General features: G+C 42.0%; 1 protein-coding gene across 26 annotated transcripts in view; it reads right to left on the bottom strand.

Moving 5' to 3' along the window:
• Nucleotides 1–8939, bottom strand: part of LOC146521797 (receptor-type tyrosine-protein phosphatase delta-like) — a 422277-nt gene extending 413338 nt beyond the window's left edge. For 19 of the 26 annotated variants that reach the window (XM_085143970.1, XM_085143979.1, XM_085144116.1 and 16 more), the window contains exons 1-3: nucleotides 8804–8939; nucleotides 8487–8602; nucleotides 8259–8294 (exon numbers count right to left, since the gene is read on the bottom strand). The gene's annotated coding sequence lies outside the window, so the exon portion shown is untranslated. The remainder of the gene's footprint in view (nucleotides 1–8258; nucleotides 8295–8486; nucleotides 8603–8803) is intronic. The other 7 variants (XM_085144160.1, XM_085144143.1, XM_085144179.1 and 4 more) reach the window with 1 other exon arrangement.
• Between the last annotated feature and the right edge of the window lie 249 nt (nucleotides 8940–9188).

The following is a 9188-nucleotide window of genomic DNA, read 5'->3' on the forward strand; positions in this document are numbered from 1 at the left end:
ACAGAGGGAGGGTGTTTGTGTGAAGGGGGGATGAAGCAGTGGGGAGAGCATGAGGAGATGCAATCCCTCCCACCCACCCCTCTGGCAACGTCGGTATCCTCGGTACCATTTGTTTGTCGTCTTAAACTGGCAGAGAGCTCAGGAAGCCAGGGTCTTACATAAACCCTACCCAGTATGGCTCTTTGCTGGGGAACTGATCCCTCCCAAAACCCTCATTGTTATTCTCTCATGATGCCGAGGGATCTGCCGAGCACCCACAGCCAAACCTACAGCAGGACTGAGTGGGAGGTTGGGGTGCTGTGTTTACATGTGTGCTCTGTCAGGGGGGACTGAGCTAACTGTACACACAGGATTACAGACGGAGTACAACTTTTAAAGCTGAAATGTCACTCATTTATTGAGGACGTGGTCATCGTTTTTCCCTCAACTTCAACTCGCTACACGGGGGGCAAAAAAAATCTTGTTCATTAATCCTTCCAGGTCTGTTACATTGCTGACTTTGTGCGATCATAATCGCTTAAAAGACTCCATGAGGCAGGTCTTCTTTGTCAATTGAATTTCCTCTCCACTATCACCAAGTGGCAGATATTCATCAAGGGGAAAGGGGGAGAAAAAGATTTCAAAAGGTACAATATAATAGGCTCGAACACACTTCCAGGGATGTCCACATTCTCCTACGTGTGGAGATTACACTCTGCAGCCACGGAGCTGCTGACTCTGTCAGGGGTTTGATTTAAATGTCCAAGGTAGAGCTTGATCAAAACATGTCCTTTTTCAGTCTGATCAAAGACAATATGGCCGCTGGGGTCTATGAAATCCATGCTGTGCACTCTCAACCTCTGTATTTACAGAACAGAGCTCAGCTTCATTCAATAAAATATGCATAAAGCACGAGCTGCCTCATGTGGTTGCCTCATCTCCGGCAGCTATTCAAGAATTTTCTCTAGGATTTTTTGGGAAATTCACATATAGAGTTGAAATCTCTATTTAGTCAAATTTGGGAAGTGGAATTTACAGGATCTCTATATTTGCCGTGGCTCTGCATATTCTTACATTACACTCGGGCTGTTCTTTAGCTGGCTGTAAAATACTATTAATAAATTATATGCTGTGGATACAAGCCTCACTGATCCCACAGTGGTTGGACTATTTCATATCCAATATGAAGATTTATTTATTTTTTATCTTAAGGCACCTGAGACAGTTTTCCCCCCCCTATAAAAACCAAATTTTTGACTTTTCTAAAACTAAACCCTTAAAAAGTTTAACTTGTTTCCTCTCTTCAGCAAAACAATAATGTGGTGCCCATCACGGTGTGCAGAAGAAATATTGTTCACAGTGACCTCCAAGTGACTACCGGAATGGGTTCAAGGTATGAATATAAAAATCGAATAGTGTGAATCTGAGGCTGCTGGGACAACTGAGATTTCTTCTATTTGCAGCTAAGGCTTCATCAAAGTATCCTTCATAAGGTGCATTTTTGTCAGCCTTTCTTTTTTCTCATTACTGACCTGAAAGGACAGTAAGAGAAAAAAAAAGTTGGCATCGGTGTTGGAAAAAAAAAAGAACGAGAGATTGGAAAGTGTCTGGAATCATAATCAAGTCTGGGATGTACACAGAGAAAATGAATCTTATCTATAGGTCAGAGGCGAATGATCTGACAAAGAAGCCCACAAGCTGCCACTCGAGTTCACTTTCCACTTCTGCTACTTTCTTTTTGTTTTTTCCAAATGCTTTCATTCGCTCTACCCTTTCCCATGGTGGAAGTCCCTTGGATAGCAACCGAGTAGGTCTAATTGATTTCTCTTGTTCACGTCGGGTAGAGGCAGCAGCATCGAACTGTGCAGAGTACCCTGGCTCCAGCTTGCCTGCATTATTCCTTTCTGTTTTCTTCTTTGCCTCCATATCCCAGTAGACTATAAGGCCAATATTCAACATACCAGTGCCCTCTAAACTCTCACAAGATGGCAGATGGCTGAGGTATGCCAAAGCAATCGCATGTATGGAGGTAAAATAACACCTTGGCGCGGTACACGTGGCTTACATAAAGGTCAGGCTGTAAGATTACACTGGCGTTTACGCTTCTGAAATCACACCAAGTCGTTATCGAAGCTAGACGCTATCGTGCCAAAATAACTAGCGGTAAAGGCGATGATATCATGAATGCCCATTCAGCCAACTCCAGTGCAGCAGCTTTGCAGAAAATAGTAGCTTTGTAGAATTATTCCAATTATTCATATTTCATTACTGTAATATATTGATTTTTTTTCCGACAATTAAACAAAAACAAGCCTGCAGTTCCAATTGCTTTTGCATTTCTTTGCATGACATTCAGGAATCATCGCATTCCTACTTCAACAGGGATTGTGACTCAAGGCAGCACATCTATAACATTTTCCTCTTGCCTTCGTCTTTGGTCGGTATCCATCAGTTTTGTCACTTCCTGCCATGTCAGGGGAGCAAGAAGGCAATGCTTTTCTATTTAATATTTTTGTCTGTTTGTTTTTTCAATTTTAACAGCACAATGCAGACCAGATTTTCCTTCTACAACAACAATACATCCGACAGTCGAGCAGGGAAGGAAAACATCCACCACAACGTTGGCAGCTGAGATGAATTTCTAATCACGCATGATTGAGCTTGGATTAGAAGCACTGCTAGAGAAATTAGGTAACAGCAAATTTACAACAAAAGCGCTCTAACCGAACAGTGTTTTCTGCTGGTTCAAGATCAAGACAGCCAAGGTCAAATTAAAGTTCAGCAGAAATACAAGGAACATCATCTCACAGATAGCATAACTGCCATCATATGGTTGTATAAAGAATACTTAGCACTGCTTATGCATCATGAACCAGCACTGAATAATTCATTGAAATGCCATGAAATTTACATATTACAGAATTGCATTTGTGTAGGTCAAAAATATGACACTCTTCAGTACTGCACGGAATACTGTGGACTAGCCAGATATTTACATCACCAATGGTGGAAGAAATTAAAGGCAACTTTATTGACAGATCACATGACGGTATAGAGCTTGCATCATCTTTTAATAGAGGTGCGAATTTAAGCTTTGTCTTAAATCATGTATTACCAGAAAGTGGTGGCTGTCATATATGAGTAATTAATGCTACAGTTAGCAAAAAATAATTTAAAAAACCCATAATAAGTTTGATTAATGATCAATGAACCGTGTCTTTCCTGAATATAATTCCATCAAATGTTTGTCTGCTACAAACATCTGCTACATATAATCAGCAGCTTATGGTGGCTAATGCTACCTGTTAGCATACATTAGCTACTTCTTCAGATAACACAGAGTCAGTAATGCATGTGTTGACGTATGCTTTGGCTATCAGTGTAGCCAAAGATTACATCACTCTGTCATGCTTCAGACTATTATAAAAGATATCTTATTTCTTGGACAGCTAACACTGAAAGCACCTATTATAAATTTACAGTCTTATATAATGTGCAATTTCAGCTAAATAAATAAATGAAAGAAAACAAGACTAAATTAATCCTTTCCAGAATAAAACTAGTTTTATTGCTTAAATAAACCTTTTTTCTTTCAACTTAAAACTGCTCTAAATTTGATCTAAAAATGATTTGCAGACAGAGAAAACCAAATTTACCTCTGAAAGCAAAATAGCATGCTGTTTCAATTACTCGTTGTTAATTAGGTTAATCATTAACATGATATGCTTTTTCTCAGTTTATTACTAACATTGATTTGCTACAATCTTACTTGTTTTGTTGCAGTATAGTAAGCAGCTTATGGTGGCTAATGCTAGCTGTTAGCATGCATTAGCTACTTCTTCAGATAACACTGAGTCAATGATTTGAACTGTTTGTCTTTTAATAATGCATGTGTTGACGTATACTTTGGCAGTCAGTGTGGCCAGAGTTTTAAAAAAAAAGACTACATTACTCTGTCATGCTTCAGACTGTTATAAAAGATATCGTATTTCTTCAACAGCTAACACTAGGAGCACTTATGCTAACTTTACAGTCTCCATAATATAACATGATATTCTTTTTCTCAGTTTATTACTCGAAGCGATTTGCTACAGTCTTCCTTGTTTACGTGCAGTATAATAAGCAGGTTATAATGGCTAACGCTAGCTAACAGCACATTTCATCTAACAACACTGTCCATTCAACAGTTTTCTTCCTTTTTCCTCTTACACATCTTTACAGTCTGGTTCAGGGTGCAAAGTTGGAAAAACATTATGATACATGACCATGCACCAGATAGCTGCTGCTAGTGCAAACACACACACACACACACACACACACACACACACACACACACACACACAAAACCATGTTGTATAACCAAGAACAGGTCTTGCACAGGCCAAGGGCATCTTTTGAAACTTTACAGTATCTTCACAATAATACGTAATTTTGCCAGGAATCTGTATCATTCTGTACATTCCCTTGTAGACTCCAGACTCAATGTTTTTTGTTGGCTTGTTATGATGCAAACTTGTAGTCATTAATCAAGGCTTACTGGGCTCTAACCTGGAGAAGGCAAATATTGATTGCTCTCAGATAAGACTTGACATGTGGTTACCCAGCTATCAGATGGCAAAAAAGTACATTTCATCTGTGCCACTTATATAACATCAGTCTATCCTGATCACTTGTAATGCCTTTTTTTTGTGTTTTTGTGATTGTTTAACATTAACTTCAATATCAACGCTGGGCTTTTAAATTAAAATGTGACCAGCGTGAAGAAAAAAAAAGATTAATAAACCTCTCTTAATTGGATAACATGAGCAATCTGCAACGGCTCACCTTCCTACTGTATCACATACATCAGACTTAATAGCACTGACATCTCCTGCACGAGGCAAAAGTTGTTGTTTAACAACTTAATGAGTGTCTGATTTATGACTGGAGCCCGGTGTCTGATAAATAAACAGCACAGGTGAGAGGGTTTCATCTCACGGAGCGTTTTCTAATCAACAGCTAAGAAGAGACGAAACATTTAAGGTTGTACTTGTGTGCATTGGGCCTGCGAATAAATGTGTGCGAGTGTGCCGGCTTGCTGAAGTGAATTCCACTCATCATTCAGTTCTTCCAGCGTGTGCATGAAATAACTGATTAGTTGCATCTATCAAATTCTAAAATCTCCAATATTTCACGTACGTATTGAAATATCATCAAGGAAGCACAAAAGGTCAATACACGCACTGTCGGGGGGGGGGGGGATAAATATCATCCTGTTCTTATTAACAGTCATGTGACAAACCACATCTGAGGCTGTGTGACACACATATTTGCGCACATCCACACGGGGAATGGGTTTGTATTGTCATGTGGCCACGTGCGAATCTCAATGAGATGCATTTTGTGCCAAGTAGCCAAGGGAGTTGTTAAATGTGACGGCATCAGAACATCCAGTTTCGGAGAGGCTGTGTCCATGAAGGGACAGCGACACCCTTGTGAGTGAGAAGCTCGCTCTGCAAAAGACGTGAAACTTTGGCAGCCCCTGCATCAGCTAGCACAAAATGAAGCCTGCCTCATTCAAGAGCATTAAGATGTGGATAAATAAATAAAACATTGCCACCATGAGAGGAGAGGCAATGTGACAGCGGGATTTTTTTTTGTGTGTGTGTGTGCTTGCTTTCATGTTGGCAGGCGCAGGCATTTTATTTTGGGATGAATCAAGATTTCCTGAAAACGCCTGCGCCAGGTGTATCTAATTATCTGACAGTGCATCCTCATTATAAAACGGCCCCTGGGAGCCGGCGTTCGGCTTGCCGAGCCTTGGACCGCAATCAAGGTTCTCCTAACAGCAAGCGCACGAAGATAATATAGACACTACGTTTCCATAGATGTACTGAGCCCACTTTTTTTTCTTTTTTTTTGCTGAGAACTAGCCAGTGTTTGCACTTTCACGATACTGTGTGTGCCCGTTTTCTTTAAACATCCATATATACCTACACGAATGCTGTAGTTTTGCTTGTTTGCGGCGCATCCATGTGACAAACACGTGTCAGTACAGTTAGACAGTCTGAGGAATGGAAGGAAAAACAGCTATACATGTATTAGCAGCTGTTATGACAGCCCCTTGCTGTCTCAGCCATGCCCTGATTATGTCACCTGGATGAAGTTTATAAACCATAATTACAGTTTATTCCTGATTCTTTCCAGGGACGTGCAAGCAGGCAAAAGGAAAAGTGGGTGTGTTGTCAACACGGTCACACTAGAGCAAACTATGTTAGGGCATAATTAATGAGAGAAAAGGATCTGCAGAAGTGCAGCTCTGTAGCTGGCAACGCTGGATGCTGATCTGGTGGGGGGCGGGGTCACCGTGGAGGAAGCTTGAGCAACTGTGAGCAAGCCCACCTGTCTTTTTCCTGCTTATGATTTCCGGCCACAGCTTAAATCCCATCCAGCAGTGATTGATGTGGGCTTGGCGAGTGGGTCTAGGAGCATCACTCAAAGGCAAGATGGAGGAAAAGCTGCGGAATGTTTCCAGTGTATGAAGTGGGAGCGCTGCTGGGTAAATGAGGGCGAGGGAGGAGGGAGGGAGGGGGCATTCTTACCTAGGACTAATCTGTGGAAAGCTTTGCAGCAAATGATTCAAATCCGCTTTATGCTCAAATGTGTGTTTACTCACAGGGACACCTGAGCTGCGTGACCACTGACTTTCAGCATTACTTTTTCCCATATTGCAATTTGCTGGTCACCTAAAGAGGGTGTGAGCACTTCACCCGATGTTCCTTCTAGATTTGGCAACGTTATTGCCTTCATATAATTACTGCTACTAGAGATGGGTTTTTTTTAATGATAATACATGATTACCTTCTAATTTGAACTGGTTTAAGAAAGAAAGACACAAATATTTAAACTGACAGATCATTAGGGATTAAAATAATGATAAGCAACCCTTAATTACATTTCAAACTAGGATGAGTAAAGTCTTTTTTTCAATAAAGCAGCTTAATATTAAGACAAACTCATCTGCATGAATAGAAACTGTGTTGCTGAGCCACATTAGCGCCTTTTTATGCGTTAAATTTTAGTGGACCCTGTGTCACAGTTTCCTCTGCTTACCCATTTAGTTCCTTTTGAAATGCAACAGTATCTCTTGCACTGCCTCATGACTGGCAGACCGTAATGCTATTACCTCTCCTTGATGGTCATGCTCACTTAGCCCCCTGTCACTCTACACTAGCCAGCGAAGACACATCTCTCTGACTGGCTGTCCTTGCCCTCATTTGCGAATGCTTCTCTTTGCTACAAAATACCGAGGAACCACAAACTTTTCACTTCATTATCTTGCCTTTTAGAGGCTTTCCATTTTTTTCCTCGGGCTGCAAAGTATGAGTGCAAATCACGGGTAATTGGCTATATATGAATCACTTGTCAGTAGTAGTCTGAAAAAAAGAAAAACTCTTTAACGCAGGGAAGGGATCGCATAAATTATGGAACGCCCAAATCAGGCAGTGATGGAGGGAGGAAATAAAAAAACAAAAACAAAAAACGAAACAAAAAAACACAATCATGTGCTGACACACTACTGCGCATGAGCCACTGTCAGTCACCAGTCAAATCTGGCATCAAAGCCTGTCAGATAACAGCAGCAAAATGGGTAAACTGGGTGAGTCACAGCCCACCCACCGGCTACACCACCTGAGTCAGGAGCTCTTGGGCACGCATCAACGCGCGCGCACACACGCACGCACGCATGCATTCATAGATAGACTAAGCAAATCGTCTCAGTTTGCAGAAGCAAACATTACACCAAACTTTCTCAACACGTCCCACAACTATGGCACAGAATAACCCCCTTAACACACACGCACACATTTCCAGCTTGTTTATGCGTGCCCGCGCATCCTCCGGAGAGGGCAGAGCATCGTTCGGGGCAAAGATGGCTCTCTCCTCCTGTCTCTCTCTCTATTTCTATTTTGTGTGTCCGTGTGAGCGCAGTACGTGTTATAAATGTTGACGATATAAATTCTGTGAAATATCTCGCCGCCATCTGGAGTGTAACAGCGAGCGGCAGCCCGGTGCACGTTGCGTTTGCGCCACATTCTCCACAACATCCCTCCAAAGCAAAGATGTGCAAAAAATGAAATTAAAAAAAAAAACACCCGGGCTCCTACTCACATCGCGGCACGACACAGAACTTGGAGCGGACACAGAAAAAAAACGACACTTTATTCCACACATGGAAAACATGACGAGCCGCTCTCAGCTGCAATTGACAGAATACGAAAAGAAAAAGTACTACTTACTCTATACCCAGGCGGAAGAATGCAAAGCCCTCGCAACTGTAGATAAAAAAGGAAAATAAAAAAATGAGGGATGCGCTTCGTGTTGTTATTTTTCATTCAAAGAGACCAACTTAGTAATGGATAGCTGGGTGTCTTCTCAAACGTGAAGCCTTTTTAAAATATATAGATATAGATATAGATATATGTATATGTATGTACATATCTCTGTGTACAAAAATCTCCACTTACCATGGGCTGTCCGAATAAATTCCTTAGGAAATTCCAGAGGAGTCCCTTCTTTCTTCACTCAAAGTCAGAAAACAGCAATGCCTTTTTCTTATTCCAAAAACAGGCCCCCGAATGAACTGAAAGAGAGAAGAGACCGAAAAAAGGAAGAAGAAGAAGAAGCCACAACAAATTCCGTTAGAACCAGGAGTCCCCCCCCCCACTCCCCAACACCAACACCACCACCACCACCCAAAAAGTGTTGACCTAACATCTGTGAAGGAGAGCAAACAATAAAAAAAGGCAACTCGCAATAAATTGGCGGAATGGACAGATGGTACCTGCTCTCTTTATCACTGCCGACAAAGACAATGAGAGCGGCAATAAGACGGGCACAAAACTGAGAGCTGAGCTTTCCTTAGGAAACGCAGTCCCGGCGTGCTGTCGGATTCTACGCGCGCGCGGGCACGCACGCACGCACACACAGCTGCCGACGACCGCGGGAGCGAAAGCGAGAGAGGGAGGGAGGGGGGCAGAGAGGAGACCTGGGATGCTGCGCTCCAAAGCTGCACTACGCAGTCTGACCGCTTGATGGCCAGCTAGAAGAGCTGCTGGGACTGGGATGTTTCCCAGCACTGAGAGGCTGGAGCCAAGTGTATACCCTCATTATCAAATGTTTAAAAAAATCTCAGTGTTATTGTTAAGCTGTCATCTGAGCTATGAGCC

The sequence above is a fragment of the Neolamprologus multifasciatus genome, chromosome 3, assembly GCF_963576455.1.
Source record: "Neolamprologus multifasciatus chromosome 3, fNeoMul1.2, whole genome shotgun sequence".
Classification (NCBI taxonomy): Eukaryota; Metazoa; Chordata; class Actinopteri; order Cichliformes; family Cichlidae; genus Neolamprologus; species Neolamprologus multifasciatus.